This window comes from Gopherus evgoodei, chromosome 4 (assembly GCF_007399415.2).
Source record: "Gopherus evgoodei ecotype Sinaloan lineage chromosome 4, rGopEvg1_v1.p, whole genome shotgun sequence".
In the NCBI taxonomy this organism is placed as follows: domain Eukaryota; kingdom Metazoa; phylum Chordata; order Testudines; family Testudinidae; genus Gopherus; species Gopherus evgoodei.
In genome coordinates this window covers 138,384,396-138,403,095 of record NC_044325.1, presented here as the reverse complement: position 1 = coordinate 138,403,095, position 18,700 = coordinate 138,384,396, and the positions used below count along the sequence as shown (strand labels likewise).

At 44.6% G+C, this 18,700-nt stretch overlaps 1 protein-coding gene across 2 annotated transcripts in view; it reads right to left on the bottom strand.

Moving 5' to 3' along the window:
* LOC115650852 (diphosphoinositol polyphosphate phosphohydrolase 1-like) overlaps positions 1 to 13,453 on the bottom strand; it is a 32,287-nt gene extending 18,834 nt beyond the window's left edge. The window contains exon 1 of one of the 2 annotated variants that reach the window (XM_030561344.1): positions 13,052 to 13,453. The gene's annotated coding sequence lies outside the window, so the exon portion shown is untranslated. The remainder of the gene's footprint in view (positions 1 to 13,051) is intronic. The other variant, XM_030561343.1, reaches the window with a different exon arrangement.
* Positions 13,454 to 18,700: the final 5,247 nt, after the last annotated feature.

Here is an 18,700-nt window from a genome sequence, read left to right as displayed (position 1 = left end):
TCCAGAGTATTCCTGAAGTGCTTTATAAATTTTACTAAAGTGAATATAAGGATCATAACACACACACACGCCTGGTCTTTTTGCCCATCACACAAGCATGGCCACCTCTGTCAAATGGTTAACCCAGTGCACATAATTTAGTGCAAGAAGTCAACACAACATCCATTTGCAACTATAATATAATACATTGAAATAGGAAAAACAATATCAAAGTTTGCATTTGGTTAGGCTGGTGCAGCTTAATGCCTTCACCTGCCAAGCTTGTAATCCGGTAATATACTATCACTAAATGTCTTACTCCACTGTGTCATCACACTGGTGGTTTCTGTTATTCAGATTTTTTTTCAAAATAATCCTATGAGAAAGTATTATACTTACTTGACGAAAAAAAAAAAAATACAGAGGCAGAGAAGTGAAATGAGCTCCAAACCACACAGCAAGCCAGTGGCAAAGGCGGAAAACAGAACCCAGGAGTCCTGACTCCCCAGATTCCTATTCTAACCACAGCATGTTCTAGAAGCAATAGTCATGAAGTACCAGCATCAGACAAAAGTATCTTTTGGAAACATCCTAAAATTCACCAAGCATTTCAGTATACCTCTAACAGTGTGATGATGAAAATATTCCCATTGTTGCATTATATTTAAAAAACACTTAAATATATTGAAATCTACAAAAAATAGAATGTTTATTTCAAAAAAGTTTATAATAGCTATGCAGTCATTATACATGCTAATTTTACTAGCAAAGTTCATTAGTGTTTTCTGCAACAGAGACTAGGTGAGATTTTCACCAAGTTCAGCTAAAAATAGAATAGAATGTTTAAAAAAATACACTGAGCCTCTGAAATCCGCCTGAAAGCAGTGACAAAGACAGGGTACTGTTTCTCAGAAATACAGCAAAAACTGAAGAGAAGATGAATTGTTCAGTTATTTCAATTGCAGCACTGTCTGTGTGTTTGTATAGGGACTCATACAATGTGCCTTATATCTTGCTTGGAGCCTCTGCGACTACCGCAAGAAGAATCCAAAACAATTTCTTTCCTTCATGTATCCCAGTGCTTCTTCCTGTTCCTCTACCTCCCTTACCTACTGCAATCAACCTTGGCTCCATCAGTGGTAAAACATATTTCAATGGTTCCTTACAGGGTACCTTTAAAAGAGAGCAACCACATTCTCAGCCAAGCATTTTGTATTAGGCTTAAGCACTGTGGATGCTAATCTTTCCTCACTATTCTTACCAATAAGACATCTGTAAGGAGATGGTCACTTACTAAAACCTCTTGCCAGGAGCACATCCTGGAGACCGTCCTTATGGTTCCTTTTGGAGAAGACCTTGCAGGCATCACAGCTCATGCAAGTGCCCTTCTCTGAAGCATGAAAAGGTACTTATACAAATCCAAAGAAGGGAAAATAGCAAGACAACATCTTAGGCAAGGTCCAAGGCAATTCAAAACCAGCAAAAATTCAACCAAACAAGTGAAATCTACTAAATTAAACTAAATTAAAGCAAGCACAATACTCAATGTACAATTACTTAACATACTACTTACAACTTCCCTATGCAAAACTAACATGACTGAAAAGGAGAGGCTGGTTTCCACGACTACTTTGGCAGGAAAAACAGGGGAACAGAGAGATTTAGAGAGGTGAAGTATCATTCCTCAGTTTATACATTGTAGCTATCGAGGAAGTTCCAGGATCCTCTCAACTATAGCTCAAAACAAAAAACTCACTGTTACTGCTCAGTCACAGCTAAGCATGTGACTTCTACAGTGTGGCTTCATGGAGGCAACTTTAGGAAATATAACTGGAAGTTATCAGCATGGAGATTTAGGCCTTGTCTACACCACAAAGTTGCAGCGCTGGTGAGGGGGTTACAGCGCTGCAACTTAGGAGGTGTACACACCTGCAGGGCATTACCAGCGCTGCAACTCCCTGTTTGCAGCGCTGGCGGTACACCCGGTCGAACCTCAGGTGTAGAGGATCCAGCGCTGGTCATCAGGTGTAGACACTCACCAGCATTTTTGTTGACCTCTGTGGAATAAGCAGGTATCCCAGCATACCTGAGGAAGCCTCTCTGGTAATCAAGCAAACTCCACTGCCCTGTGCTCACCTGACCCCTCCTTTAAATGGCCCAGGAAATTTAAAAATCCCCTTCCTGTTTGCTCAGCCAGGTGTGGAGTGCAATAATCTATCAATCACTTCAGCAACCATGCCTCCAAGCACCAAACGAGCCCCAGCATGGACCAATGCAGAGCTGCAGGACCTCATTAGTGTGTGGGGAGAAGAGGCTGTGCAAACACAGCTGCGCTCCAGAAGGAGAAATTATGATACGTATGGTCAGATATCACAGTCCTTGATGAGAAGGGCCATGAACGGGACGCCTTGCAGTGCAGAGTAAAAATTAAGGAGCAGAGGAGTGCGTACTGCAAAGCCCGTGAGGGAAATCGCCGCTCAGGAGCTGCCCCCACAACCTGCAGGTTTTACAAGGAGCTAGATGCCATACTTGGGTGTGACCCCACCGCGAATCCTAGGAGCACGATGGAGAGTTCAGAGCAGGGAGAAGTGGGGGATGGTGTAGAGGACGGAGACAGTGAGGCTACTGGCGTGGAGGGAGACACCCCAGAGTCCCAGGACACATGCAGCCAGGATCTCTTCTCCAGCCCGGAGGAGGCTAGCCAGTCGCAGGAGCTGGAAGCTGACGGTGAGGAGGAAGCGGAGGATCGTGCTCGTGGTAAGTAGATTTCAATGTTTTGGGAGAGAAGGATTTTGGTTATGGCTGCCTGCATGCATGCCTAAACGTGGAATAGCCCATTGATTTGATCTATCCTTCCCCGCGGTTTGCTCTGGTGTCCCCCGAACCCCCCTCTCCAAGCAGGCATCCAGCCCCGCGGTGTGCTGCAGTGTTCCCCACCCCCCCTCCAAGCAGGCATCCAGCCCCGCGGTGTGCTGCCGTGTTCCCCACCCCCACTCCAAGCAGGCATCCAGCCCCGTGGTTGCTCTGGTGTCCCCCAAACCCCCTCTCCAAGCAGGTATCCTTCCCCATGGTTTGCTCTGGTGTTCCCCACCCCCCCTCCAAGCAGGCATCCAGCCCCGCGGTGTGCTGCCGTGTTCCCCACCCCCCCTCCAAGCAGGCATCCAGCCCCGCGGTGTGCTGCCGTGTTCCCCACCCCCCCTCCAAGCAGGTATCCTTCCCCGCGGTGTGCTCTGGTGTTCCCCGAACCCCCTCTCCAAGCAGGTATCCTTCCCCGTGGTTTGCTCTGGTGTTCCCCCCCCCCCCCCCAAGCAGGCATCCAGCCCCGCGGTGTGCTGCCGTATTCCCCAGCCACCCTCCCAGCACAGAGGCAGCCACGCAGTGTGCAGGCATCCAGCACCGCGTTTCCACCCCCCCGCCCTCAGTATCAGGACAGGTTGAAAGCAGACCAAAAAAAACCCCAACCCCCCAAGCACCTAGCTCACCACCTTCCTGTTCACTACTGTCCCTTCTTCAGGACACCAGCTACCCCCTGTACCCACTGCTGATAAAACCCAGCGACCCAGTGGTCAATTCCCACTCCCAATGGGTAATTTTGCTAAAAACACTCACCCCATTGCTCGCCATGACTTAGCTTGCTTGCCCTCTCTGTGTTACGTGAGGTATGTGAGAAGGATGCTACCTAAAGTCTCAAAAGTCCTTCAAAATTTGATAATAAACAATGATGCCTCTGTGTATTACATGTTTCTATCTCTCTGTTTTCTAGGGACCTTGACTACTGCAGCTGTATCACCGCCCTCACGTAGGTTGCAGAACTTGAGACGCAATCCTAGGAAATCAAAGAGGAATTGATCAAGTCTGTTCTGAGCCACTACAACAGGGAAGTAGGAAGACAGAGGAATGGAGAAGCAGTGTACAGGAGTGGCGAAAGACTGTACATGAATGGAGGCAAACAGAAAGCAGGAGAAAGGAATTGTGTAGGCAAACAGAAAGCAGGAGAAAGGAATTGTCTGCCAAAAAAACACAAAGCAGATGATAAGCCTCCTGTCTCGCCAAACTGAGTCTTTCGAGTCTCTTGTAGCCATGCAGACAAATATGTACCGCGCTAACCCACAGCCTTCCCAAAGCCCTCTTCCTTGTCACCCTGTATATTCACAAAACAACTTTCTCCAGCAGCCAGTTCCTTATTATCCCCAGCTGCCCCCAACACCTATAAGATCACCTACTAGCCCTGATAACTATAATGCTTACCCTGTTCACTCCACCCCCATCATTCTGCAGCATAGTAATGCTGAAGTGCAACAGACAGTGAATATTGATCAAAATAGGACATAGTAAAACCTGTAAATGTTCTGTCAACCATCCCTACCCCCTTGCATGTTTTGTACTGTATGTTGAACAAAGTTTTTTTTTTTCTATTTCTTTCACTATGTTTTATTGCTGCTGGAAGTGGTAAATAATCACAATGAGGTAGAGCAAAGCACATCAAATGCATCAAACATTACTGCTGGCTCTCAGCATCAAATTGCTCCTTAAAGCATCCCTAATCCTTGAAGCCCTTTCCTGGGCCTCCCTCTTAGCCCTGCTCTCTGGCTGAGCAAACTCATTCTCCAGGCGTCTAACCTCGGAGGTCCATTCCTCACTGAATCTTTCACCCTTCCCTTCACAAATATTATGGAGGGTGCAGCATGCAGATATAACAGCGGTGATGCTGCTTTCCATCAAATCTAGCTTCCCATAAGACACCTCCAGCGAGCTTTCAAAATGGCCAAAAGCACACTCCACAGTCATTCTGCACCGGCTCAGCTGTAGTTGAACCGGTCCTTGCTCCTGTCAAGCTTCCCTGTATTGGTTTCATGAGCCATGGCATTAAGGGGTAGCGGGGTCTCCAAGGATCACAGTGGGCATTTCCACGTCCCCTACTGTGATCTTGCGGTCTGGGAAAAAAGTCCCGGCCCTCAGCCTCCTGAACAGGGCACTGTTCCGAAATATGCGTGCATCGTGCACCTTTCCAGGCCATCCTGAGTAAATGTCAGTGAAACGCCCACGGTGATCCACAAACGCTTGCAGAACCACGGAGAAATAACCCTTGCGATTAACACACTCTGATGCAGGTGGGGTGGTGACAGAATAGGAATATGAGTCCCATCTATTGCCCCTCCACAGTTAGGGGAACCCCATTTCCGCAAAGCATCTACAAGTGTCCTGCACGTCCCAAGACACACGGTTCTTCTTAGCAGGATGCGATAATGGCCCTGCAAACTTGCATCAGCACCATTCCAACGGTAGACTTCCCCACTCCAAACTGGGTCGCCACCAATCTGAAGCAGTCTGGAGTTGCCAGCTTCCAGATTGCAATAGCCCCCATTTCTCCACAGGCAGGGCAGCTCTAAATCTCGTGTCCCTGTGCCGCAGGGTAGGGGCGAGCTCAGCACACAGTGCCATGAAGTGGCTTTTCTCATCCGAAAGTTCTGCAGCCACTGCTCGTCATCCCAGGATTGCAGGACGATTTGATCCCACCACTGAGTGCTGGTTTCCTGAGCCCAAACACGCCGGTCCAGGGAGCTGAGCACATCTCTGTTACTGCCACAAGCAATGTACTGTGTTCACAGTGAGTGCAATTCAATATCATCGTCTGACTCCTCACTGTCACTCTCACTATCACTCACTTTTTGCAGGTGAAGGAATAGCTCCACTGCCAAGCGCAATGTGCTGGCAACATTCTCAATAAGGTCGTCAGTTGCTGAGGATCCATTTTTAAAAAAAAATTCGCAGAAAAAGCGCTGTACAGTCACAATGCTGCCACACTGCTCCGCATGTGTAACAAAGCACCGCATGGGCGTTGGAACAGGAACAGGAAGCGGAAAGACAATCACACTTCCTTCCCCTTCCCACAAGCCACAGCGCCGATATGGACGAGGTGCTCTGTGGGATAGCCGCCCACAATGCACCACTCCCACAGCGCTGCAGCGTGGTCCATCTAAACATCACTTGCAGCGCTGGTTGCTGTAAGTGTGGCCACTCTGCAGCGCTGGCCCTATACAGCTGTACTAACACAGCTGTAACAACCAAGCGCTGCAAAATTGCAGATGTAAGACATAGCTTAACTAAGGGTATGTGAATAGATGTACCCAAAGATATTTTTAGTGATGCACTTCCCAAACATTCAGAAAAGCTAGTCCCCCTGTGGAGCTCACAGTCGTAAGGAGACAGGCAATTAGACATACTTGATGAGACATGACAGGGAGAGCAGACAAGATACCAGCAGCAGGATTTACCATTACCAAACTGATGAACTGCACTCAAAAGCTAATTCGTTCCACTCCACATTAGCTACCTCCACTATTTCTATTAGAACTTGCCATGAAATGTAAAGTCTTGAGATCAGTTCGGTGTTTCTCAATGACTGGTCCATGGACCAGAACCAGTGCCCAAGGACTTGTTTATACTATCCACTGGATCACGATACTATACTACCCGCTGGATCCAGATTAGACACAATAAATCAACCGCCAAGCACTCTCCCATCACTCCGGAGCAAGAGGTGCAGGCAGAGACAACGGGGGGAGCATCAGCAGTTGACTCACTGCAGTGAAGGACACCACAGTGAGTAGATCTAAGTATGTCAACTTCAGCTACGTTATATCACCCCTGCAGTGTGCCCAGGCCTAAATTTAGTGTTTATTTTGGTACAAGGAAACTACACCATATCTACACACATTAAGCAATTAAATAATTTATTTACATGTATAAACTCTTAATTTTTACATATTGTATTATGCTAGAAAAGGTGAATGATGCATTTCTTGCTTACGAGATAATGATAAATTTTTACTTGTGATTTATATCAAGCTCTAGTTGGATGGAAATTCAAATTCATTAGAAATACTTCATTTCAAAGCGTTTTAAAATTATTTAAATAAAGCTATCTTACGTGTGCTGGATAAATAAGAAGAAGTTTATCAAAACATGTTCTCCGTTTAAAACTGTTTTATGCAGAAAAGAAAATATCATCTATAGTCAGTGAATTGAACTCTTTCTGGTGGTCATGATGTCCTTCAAGATTTTAGAACTAGTATATCTCACCCTCTCAAACCTAGTTATTATTTATAGATGGAAGAGGAAAAAGATGATCTTTTTCAATGCCCACTGTTTCTCAACTCTTTACTAACCTTTTTCCCCCAAACAGAAATTGTAAAGTCCTACACTGGACAGAGATATGTGCCTATATGCAAGAAGAAACATGAGCCAACTTGTTAGGAATTAGAAAATACACCAAAGGCCTGTAATTTGTTTTTTTAACTATGCCCACATAGTCTCTTATCCCACTGAATTCTGCAACTTCACATAATATTCTCAAAACAGGTTCAGACTGCTCATTCTCTGTAACTCAAAGACATTACAAAGGGCCAAACTATATTATAAATACATACAGAATTTTAAAAAGTTTACAAGACACCTACTAGCCTGAGGATTAAACCTGCCAACCAGGGTGAGAAAGACCTGCAATTTAAATAAATACAATAGTTTTGTCTATTTACTATATACTGTATTTAGTTGCAACATTACAATTTTTCTGTTCAAAAGTTTAAAATGTTGCTGTTTTTCCTTGGGGTTTTCATACCCTTCTTGCCCTTCCTGGCTTCCACTTCCACTTTCTTCCCTGATTCAATTAAAATTCATTCTTCCCTACAGTGCTTTCAGTGTTTATTTGTCTTTACATCCTCTCCATGCACTCTGCAACTTCCCTTATATTTTCTGTCTTCCACAAGTTCTTAGCCAAACAATCTTACCCCTCCTCTTTCTCATCCCACATAACCATGTTCACACCCCACCAGCATTTCCGCAATTTCAAGAACATAATGTTGATCAGTTCACACACAGTTCAATTTAAGAGGGTAATATTACAATCATACAATCTAGAAACCATTTTATTATTATTTTTTTTAAGATGAAAGCTTGTATTTTCTTGGAAACTTGCTACATGCCACAGGAAAGTGGATTAAGGATAGATAGATGTGCAGATGCATACTGTATTTGCAAAATATGGTGGCTATTTTTATTTTGCTTTCACAGAAAACTTTTATGTAGCTGAAGGAAATATAGTCAAGTTAAGCCTTTAGAGCAATGATTCTCAGACTGCGGTCTGTGGAAAGCTGGCTGATCACATGATGCTGGCTTTCCTTATTTCCAGCTATTGAATCACATTAAAGATAGCTGAACACACATTAAATACACGGAAAGGTAATATTAGAAAGTAAGCAACTGCTATAGGATATCACAGGGATGTTATGTGATCATCAGTAAGCAGGGAGATGTTCATATATCTCTCTTATAACATAGCTCACCTTGTTAAGTTTGAGAACCTCTGTGTTAAGAGTGCTTACCTGGGACTCTCTTTAGGAATGCTCTCTATAGACTGGGTATACTTCCACAGTTTTCCTCATCCAGTTTTATTCCTCATTCAATAGTAAACTGGAGAGCAGTAATGTCTTGCTCTTTGAAAAACAGTATTTCCTCCAAAATTCCCTCAAACCATTAACTTGCTAATGAGCAACCTGTCAGCTATTAGATATGTCAAGCTATAGCCACTCTAAGCCAAGGCTTTAAAAAAAAAATCCACTAGAACTAAACATTTATAATTGGTATATTTATTAAAAATATAGCATATAAAGTTCCAGTAAGTGGTTTTCCATTCTACCTAAGTGAACCTGTGAAATTTTCTGGACCTCTGCCTCAAATGCTTATTGAAAAAACAGTCTACAAAAAATGTTTTGTTTTGTTTTAAATACAACCAGCAGCAAAATTTTAAAAAACCCTTAAGAGATCACAGGTGCTAAAATGCAGTACTTCAAAGTTCTAAGATTTGGTTATAAACTAAATTCAGGATTATATTGCTTCCTTTAAACAGTTACTTAAATTTCTAAACCAGTCTGTTCTTCTCTCACACACAGGCACCAATTATCACAAGAATTTATGCCCCCTAGTTTTTTCATCCTTTTCAGCATACTTTTATGCTAACTATTGCTAGAAGGCTCTCTGAAAGCTGTTCAAAATCTCTTTGAAAAAGCCACATTGCCTTTTTTTTTTTGGGGGGGGGGGGGGGGGGAAATCATGGCAGCCTTTCCTTTAAGGGGGAACAATTTTATTGTATTCTTATTGTTTGTGAAACAAAGTTTTCTGTGCACTGAGTCAATTTAGAAGTTTATTCTTCTGTGTGTGTACTTCAGGTTTTCTTTTAAAATTAATTATTCCTTTACTAATTCTAGAGTAATTTTTGTAGCAGAAATGTGTTTTTATCTAAAATTTGGGTATGGAAAACATAATATATGGAGAAAGAATGTATTCGATTTCTAGCACAACCTCATTTAGGTATTGTCCTAACACTGTCTTTTCAATAATACATCTTTTAAAAAAAGAAGATACCCAGTGTGTAGACAATTTATTGAAAAATGGTTTGTTTCAAAATAGGCCACTTAAAGTAATATACTAGGGATGTGAGATTCTGTTTCATCTATCCATTAGACCAGGGGTTCTCAACTTTATGAAAACACCATAGAGGGGTGTTTTTCCACCCTCACGCCCTCCCCACAACATACACACTTAGAGCCCCTCATCACCCCTTACAATAGTGAGACGGATACTGTCTAGTACGCCACTCAAATTTGGCCCATCTGTATCTCCATTATGACAGACAGGCACAGGTGTACACAGAGATACCCTCAAAGCAGAGGTACGGTGAGGCTGCAAGGTAGGACAGAACAGATGTGGGGGGAGCAGGACCTAAACTCTTCCTCTGTAACTGACTAGATGTCAAATTGGAAGCAAACCAGTGGCAGCCCATTCAATAATGGCTGGATACCCAACCCCACTCCTCCAATCCCCAGGGTGGGGTGGAAGGGCCAGTCCCCTGGCCTTAGAACTGGTCCCAACTCAGAGACCTCTGTAAGTCCTATGGAGGGCTGGCACTGCCAGGGCTCTTCTGGCCCATCCACCAGCCCCCAATCATGCAGTAAGGCAGTCAAGGAAAGCCAAGTCCTCAAGGTTGTGCAGGAGCTATTGCTGTGCAGCAGGCCTGGCCTGCATCACCTGCCAGAGGTGCAACTGCATCTGCGTAAGTGTGAGGCCAGCAGGACTAAGTGCAAGCAGCAACAATTGGCATAGAGCTGGTGCAGTGAGTGGAGTGAGACCACCAAGGAGCCCTGCCATGACCCACATGGGTTCTCAGCCCTGTTGTCCTCCTCATCCATTTCCACAACTCCCTCCTATCCCCCTAGGCCTGGCAGGGGGCCAACCAGGTCAAATCTGAGTGGCGTTATGACCTCACGTACCAGGTTGCAATGCCATTCGCTCAAATTTGCCCTGGCTACCCCACTATTGGTGATGGGGTGGGAAGGCCAGGCCAAATGTCAGTGAATGGCATTACTGAAACCTTGTTGTGCCCTCCCACAGTTGAGAACTTCCACGCTAACTGTTGTGATCACACACACTTCCTGTATATTAACAGTAGTTGGAATGAAATCCACAAAAGGAAGGACATTGAGAATACAGGTTCTCATTTCTCCAGAGCCCCACACACTGCCTTCTGTAACACAACTATGACAAGTGACAATCAGGAATGGTTCAATAGCCAGTCCTGAAGTCTAGATTTGTTTTGTTTTGAAAGCTGGAGTCAGAACTTTGCTAGACCTTATCTACAGGGAGAAGTTACATCAGTTTAACTTGAACAGGGTTTTCAACCTCTTATTTTGTTGTAAGAGTAGCTTATTTCAGTTTAGCCTAAGTTGACTCCTCATCAGCTTAAACTACACTGAAAAAAGTCTGGTTTAAACAAAACAGTGAGTGTCCACACACCATTAGCATCAGTATACTAAACCAGTTTTAAAAATAAATAATCAAACCTTAATCAAGTCAGTTCAACTTTCTCAGGCTGTCAAGCCATACTTTGAAGTATAGTTGTTTTGTGTAACCAAGACCAAAACAGCTGTGAACAGATCATTAACAGGAAAGAAGCTCCAACTACGGTGGTATTAAAATTCAATTGTTATTTAGTCATATTACATTCCAGACACTACAATGAAAATGTACCTAAACACACCTGTCTAGAAATGATTAGGCATATGTGGTAACATTTTCATAAGCAATTGTGTAAAACTGCTCCAGGAAGTGGTTATTTTCTTAATTAGGCCCAGCATTATTGCACCACAAAGCAACCTCTGAAGCCACAAGGCTACATTTTTCCTTATACTTATTTAAAAATTGCAAAATAGTTTCATAGAAATTGGTAAGACAGACCATTTTTTTTTGTCTAGACAAGTTTTTACAAGGAAGTTTTAGATCAGCGGTTTCTGAAACTTTTTTACTGGTGACCTCTTTCACAAAGCAAGCCTCTGAGTGCGATCTCCCTTATAACATATTAAAAAGTGTTTTTACTTTAACATTATATATGCTGGAGGCAAAGCGGGGTTTTGGGGTGGAGGCTGACAGCTTGCACACACCCCCCCCCACCCCCCGTAATAACCTCACGACTCCCGAGGGGTCCCAACCCCAGTTTGAGAACCTGTTTTAAATCCTTCAGACCATTTATAATTGAAATGCTGACCCTCTGCACAATGACAACACAGCTATAATAAGGCTCCTTTGCCATACTAAATAATAACCAAATGGCATGCTAATTAACTTTCCAATGAACTGTCTGCATTCCCTTCAGATTTCCCTCTGGCTACAATATGATAATCAGGAGAACAAAGACTTTGGTACAGCCACCAAGAAACCAGTAAATCAGATCTAGTCAATATGATTCTATTACACTCACATAGGAGTATCTCTTGGTTCATTTTAAATATTGTATCCCAAATAGGAAGGTTTTTTCAAAGTGTTAAAAATCACATTTCTGTGCAAATTCACTCCCTTTAGTCTTACAGACACAAATATCCTCTACAATATGATTGTTTTTAGGCAAACCAGTTTACCTTTAATTCCCACTTCCTCCCAAGCCTCTCTGGACAGTGGTTTCTGGCAATGCATCAGTCCCTTTTATCCCGTTTCTTTTTATAATCCAGGGTCATGTTTCCTTTCCCATCTCATGTGATGTGCTGGACTGAAGCTCTGCCACTGTGGGTAGTTCAGCCCACAGCCAAATTCTATCCCATCCCATCCCATGCCAAGCCATAAGAGATCATTGCACCCTTCAGTGTTTTAAACCTTTCATTCTGCACCTTTCTTTGATTTCTAGAGAAATCATACCATCACTCAAAATTGTATCTTGCATTTTCTTAAATATGCTTTGCAAAATTTTTCTGCTACATTATGAAATGCAATATAAACACTTTCAGAAGGCTAAATTTTGCACAAGGAGAAAAAGAAAATGATTTGTGATGGCTTTAATCTTTTCAGTTGTCCTTACTCTCAGCCAAAATCTATTGTACCTTCCCACAACCTCCAGTTTGCAAGACTGCAGAGTAAAGAGCTAGCTATTTGACTGGCAAAATTAAAACCCCATACATTTCTCAAGCTATAAGAATAAAAAATTGTTTACTCTTTCCAACCATGTCAAGGACCTTAAATATCTTGGCTCCTTTGAACCCCTGACTCTCTGGGAACCCTCAATTCTTACCTTCCAAAACTGCAAGCACTACTCCCCCCAGACGACTCACTCACAACTCCATGTATCCTTCCCTCTAGAGTTTCTGACGCTTAAGGTCTTTCAGCCTATGCTCCTGGGGAACCCAATGTGTTTCCACCGGCTTAACATTCAGCCTCCCCCGACCACACTGGTAACAGCACACCACCCTTCACCCCACTGCCTTTTCTTCCCATAATGAGCCACCCAGACGATACCTCCCCTTTGGCTGCCTAATTCTCTTCCAGGGCCTCGTACCACTCTGCTCACAAGCACACCTCGCCCCAATGCACTACTGCCTCTTTCTCCCAGTGCCCCCACTTCCCGCCCCCAACCCACCATCTCAAACCCAGGCCAGCCCCTCCCCCATCCCCCGCCTATTTCCGACTGCCCCCATCTAGCCCCTTCCACCCGCCCCCCCCCACTTTTAGCGCCCCCCCCAACCCCGCTCACCTCCTCCTCGCTCTCGTTGCGGAAGCACAGGCAGGCCTCCCGCTTCTTGTACCCGTCCCCGTCGTAGGTGCGAGTCTGGTTGACTTGAGCTTCATCATCCTCCGTTCTGGGGAAGGGGGGGGGGGGCACCAGCGAGGGGGCTGAGTGGGGCGCGGCGCGGAGGCGGAAGGGTCTCGGCGCTAACGGGGTAGGCCCAGGCGGGGGGAGGGACACCGAGGATGGGGCGCTGGGGGGGGCGCAAGGCCTGGGCTCCAAGAGGCCCAGTGGGGATAAGGCGGGGGGGCGCTCTGAGGGGGTGGGACCCCGCCGGGCTCCGGCAGCGGGGACTGAGGGGACCCGCCTCCCAGGAGAGTCTCTCACACGCCGGGAGCCTCCGCTACACGCTGCTGCCGCGGCCGCCTCTCGCCCGCCTCATCCCCCCCGTCAGCTCCGCCAGCCCTGCCGTCGCCGCCACTCTCCGGCCGCCGCCAACGACGACCGCAACGCCATCTTGGGCACGCTACGCAAACGGCGTAAAGGCAGCGGGGCAGGGGGCGGCTGATGAGGCTGCAACGGCCGCTGCGTAACCGGCGTGAAGATCTGCCCCCGTTGATACGCAGCACGAGCTCTACTATAAGCACGCGGTGTAGCCCAACGCCAGGAATAGGGGACGGCTTACGCATTTTGCGGCCGCGATGGGGGTGGGCGGAAGCTGACACTTACGCAAGTTGTGCAGGTAGGAGGGGCAGAAAAACGCTAAGTGCTTGGCGTAACTTTTTGCCCAGGGCTTGGGGGCTTGATGCAAAACACTTGTCTTACCCAGAAAGAATACCTGTCTTGTAGAGAGAGCGCTACGCTAGTAGCGTAGCAGTGGAGAGCTGCGATAGTTCCATTGTAGCAGCCCTCAGCACTGGGGGTGGGAGGGGCAAAGGTGGTTTCACCCCAGCCAGGCTGGGGGAGGGGAACAGGCTCTGGGGGTGATTCCTCGGGGCGCGGGGGGGAACTGCCCCGTGCAGTACTAGTCCATTGACTCCCTTAACCAGAATATTCCCTCCCCTCAAAAAAAAAGCTAATAGGGGACCCCTTGAGCTGCTCAGTAGCCACTGGTTTAATCTGTTTATGCCAAGCACTGGTGCTGCTGCTCGCTGTCTCCTGTTTTGCCTGGGAAATTACCAAGAGGGGAGTCAGCTACTGGCCATCCCCCTGTACCTTGTTTTGGGGGCTGAGTGTAGAGATAAGAGGGTGAAACAACCTGCTTTCAAGGGGAGAGGAAGAACTGCCCTGGCTGGTATGCGAAGAAAGGTGCCCACAGCCAGTAACTCAAGCGTCAGTTGAATTCCTGGCCCATACATTGCTGCTTTCCACCGATGAGCTCAAAGTACTGCACCTAGATCTTAATGAATTACGGTGGAGCACAGGCAAGCCACCATACAATGGGGCTGGTTACATATGTAGTTAGGTATTTATAGCACACCAATCACCACTTAAACACGTGCCTCCTACCTGCAGCTCCAACAGAGGCTTCCTTGGCAACATCTGCATTAGATGCCCTATGCAACTGCAACTTAAAAGGGGTGATTTAGACCTATTGCAGTTAAGTCATATGTACTAAGCTTAATTTATGGTAGAAAAATACCATATGGCACCCCTGACCAAATTCCAATTTTGGAACTACCACACCAGCTGCCCTTAGAGATCACAAAGCCCAGCATGAAGCACATGACAGCTGGGTGGGGGCAAAGTATTCTTATTGAAAGGATCCAGCAACACAACAAACTTCCTGATCTTAAGGAGAATCCAGAGTCCAACCACTCTGGAAAGCTGAAAACCCTCCCTCTGGGAAAACCTTTCCGACATGAGAATGACACTCAGAAGACTAGGTGGGTGAGATAATATCTTCAGACCCATAGCCTACAACTACAAGGCATAACTCAGAGCACTGACACACCCATCTCACAAATTAACCCCTTACTTACAAAACAAATACAGAAGGGGTAGAGAAAAGGAGGAATTAAAGAAATCTGAAAAGTTCCCAAGACTCCGCAAAGTCCACTAAGGATTTTGATATTGATTTTACATGGAAAACAGCTAGCTAGTGTGGGGATGGGTGGCAGCATAAGTCCCTAAAATAGATCATGGGCAGTAGAGGCAGCTAAATGTATGCTGAACATGGTGCAAGTACAAGGACAAAATACATTTCAATAACTTTGGTTAAAAGACAAATCGAGGCAATTTTCCTCCTGTAGAGAGCATTTCTCTCACTGCTTCAGTAATAATTGAACTACACTTAACTGGAAGTAAAGGGGCTTAAGCTAGCAGGGCCCCTGCTTTAAACAAGTGGGTCCTGCTGGCAACACACTTTTTGCTGGAAGTCCCTCGCTCTGGTCTGGCTGAAGCTTTTGCTCAACTCCTGTAACAGAGCAGGAGTTTGACCACTTTCAGGGCAGACTACAAGGCTCATCTGTTTATGGAGAGTGCTGGAGGAGGGGTGGGGGAAAAAGCTAGTTATACTACTGCTGTTTAAGGAAGAATTATTGGTGTTACTAAAATATTTTGGTATGTATTTTTGTAATTTGTTTGTCCATGGGCCAAAAGCACAGGCTAGGTTAAACACAAGAGCGCTTTATTTTTAAATAGCTTGTCATCTATCATCTAATTCACTTGTATATCCTTTGACTATAAAGCTAAATTGGTGCAGTTCACTGTTTTGCCTGGTGTTATGTTTCTCACAATTCTGTAAATTGTTTCACAAAACACTCAGTTAGAAAGGTGTTAATTTTCATAACAAGTTAACACACCTTGTGATTTTACCGGAACAGGGCTTAGGATCCCATTGTGGTAGGTACTAACTATAAAGACAGTTCTTGTCCCACACTATTTACAATCTTAGAAAAAAAAGAAACATTTACACCTTTCCTGAGGGTGGGATCCCTTCAATTGAAAGCTTCCCTGGCTAACTTATCAGCATGACTTGACAGTATACACGAAGCTAGCACAGACAGCAGAAGACAGGGGTGATGTGTTCTCATGAGCTGCTTTACTGAGATAACAGAACACTGGAGCACAAGTTAGAATTTCCTATTGTCTTTACATCCTTGTGTATTGCATTTCTGTAATCTAGACAGAAAGTGACAAAGGTGTGTATGAATGGGGGCAGGTCATGGGTCTGCTAGGATAGGATGGAGTCTCCCAGCCAACTGGAAACAATAGAAAGTGTTACTTGTGCCACTTGAGAGTTTAGGGTCCCTGAGAAATCTAGAAGCCTTCTACTAACCTCCAATTGACCAACTGTGGGTATTTGCCTGTAACTACCACAGGAGGTTTGTCATAGTACAGAAATATTTCACAGTACAGAAAAGCTCCAAGTGGATTGGTGGCTCAGGACAGAAGAGATGTCCACCAGGGATAATTTGGTGTTTATTTTTGGGGGGGGGGGGGGGGGGGGGAAAGAGGTTTAACAAACCACCTGCACAGCAACAGCTCCTGTACCCTTATTCCTTCAAGTTTAACTATGCCCCTCCTCCATGACAATTTGTACTAAGTTTTGTGACAGCACAGTGAGTTTTAAAATGTCATGACAAATCCATGCCCCCACTAGAGCTGGAGGAGGCTGAAGTATTACAGCCCCCTTGCAAAGAGCTTTCCTATGCCCACCCCACTCTTACTGAGATGCAGCTCGAACCAGCTTGGAGCTCTCCAATATACCTCTCTCATCCGAACATTAGATGAAAATCTCAATTACAAGTCTGCTGAGCCCCTCCAGTGGCCCAGGTGGACTTTTTATGACTATCACTATCAGGAGGAAGATTGACGGAAGGTTATTAGCTAGAAGAGGTGACAGCACAGTACCAGGAAGTTCATTTTTAATTGTCAGAGTGTTGAATCACTTCTAGTACCATACTCAAGGTCAGCTTTCACTAGTGCATTCTGCTTTTTATCAGTATTGGTTTCATACTGAGACATTCACAAGCATTGAGATTTTGTACACCGGGAAATCTCAAAGTGACACTGATGAGGGTTTAGATTAGAACAGTGGTTCTCAAACGGTTGGTCACAGCCCTCTTATAAGAGGGTTGCTAGGACCAGTCTTAGACTGGCTGGGTGTCTGGGGCTGCAGCCCTCAGAGTACTGCTTCAGTCTCGCTTAAGGTCATGTAGAAATTTGTTGTCAGGAGGGGGTCCCGGTGCAATGAAGTTTGAGAACCACTTGATTAGGAGAATCCCTTGAAATGGATTCAAGTGCAATTAAGTCTGTCACATGCAGCTAATGAAATAAGATGAAAGCAAGCTCTGGAAAAGACAAAAGGTGCATCTCTGATTAAGTGCAGCCCAGAGTAATGCTCAAGTTACCATTTGTGAATTACATTTCAGACATCAGCATCTCACAAGTTAGTGGTACATTTAGATGAAGCAGAGAACACATGATGTGAAGAGGCAAAAAAAAAAAAAAAAGCATCAGTTAAATAAGCATATGCATCTATCTAGTCAATCTACAATTACAGAGAATGAGGTATCACAAACTAAGATGGGCATAGCTTAGAGAGTTAAGATTCATTTTACATCTGCCGCCATGTACCACGATTTTAGTATACACTAAAAAAAAGGCAGATAATAACTATGTCCGCTACTGACTCAGAAGAGAAAACAAGCAGGACAATCATGTAACTACAGTAGTTACATAAGATCAGTAATCAATCCAGAAATATTAACCCACACAGTTATTCATTATGCAACACCACGACTGGCTAAAAACAAACAAACAAGGAAAGATCAAATGCAACTATAATGACTGGAAATGTTTGTTTGCTAGGCAGGTATCTAGGCTATAAAGTGTATCATTAGACCCAGGGGTTAGGGAATCCATACTTTAGCTGTAATTTAATAGCGGTAACTTGGCTACATTGTGATCTACAGGCTTCAGTTAATGCAGCTGGAACTCTTGATTTTAAAAAGATCAATGAAAATTAGAGATGGCTGCATTTGAATTAGCCTTCCACAAGTGAAAGTGACTATCTGCTATGACACCAAAGCACACTACTCCATCTCATTTCACCCTCATCTCTAAAAATACCTTCTTCACTGGGATGTTTGTGGGGATTAATGTCTTAGTGTCTAACTTCTGCAGTGTTAAGACCACTTTATAATACACACACACACAATCAAAGCCATTCGGGTATGCATTCTATTACAGTATGTGACTATCATATACATTTGCATTAGAATGACATCTACTGGTGGGACTCTGTATTGCATACAGGCCTAACTCCCAACTATCAATTGATCCAAACCATCAGAATCAATCTAGAAAGTAGCAGATGCAAGTCTTTCAAGGAAACTCTTGAAGTGTTCTTGGGCTAAGACAGGTAAACTCTGCTGAAATACAGGAACTTCGGGTTTCCTCCCCACTGTTCAACTGTGTATGAGCATAACACAGCTACATTTCTTTACAATTGTTTCATTTACCTGCAAGTAGCAGCTCATGAATTTGTTGATGGCTGCAGTCGGTTAATCAGGCGCTCGATTTGCTCAGCACCTGAAAAACTTGCCCTTCATAACTCTGCTGTTTGCAACACAAAATTATGCAGCACATTAGAATATTGGGGAAGTAAATTAACTTCCAAACACAAGAAATACTGTAGTGATTGTGGGGTCATTCATATCTGTTTTAATA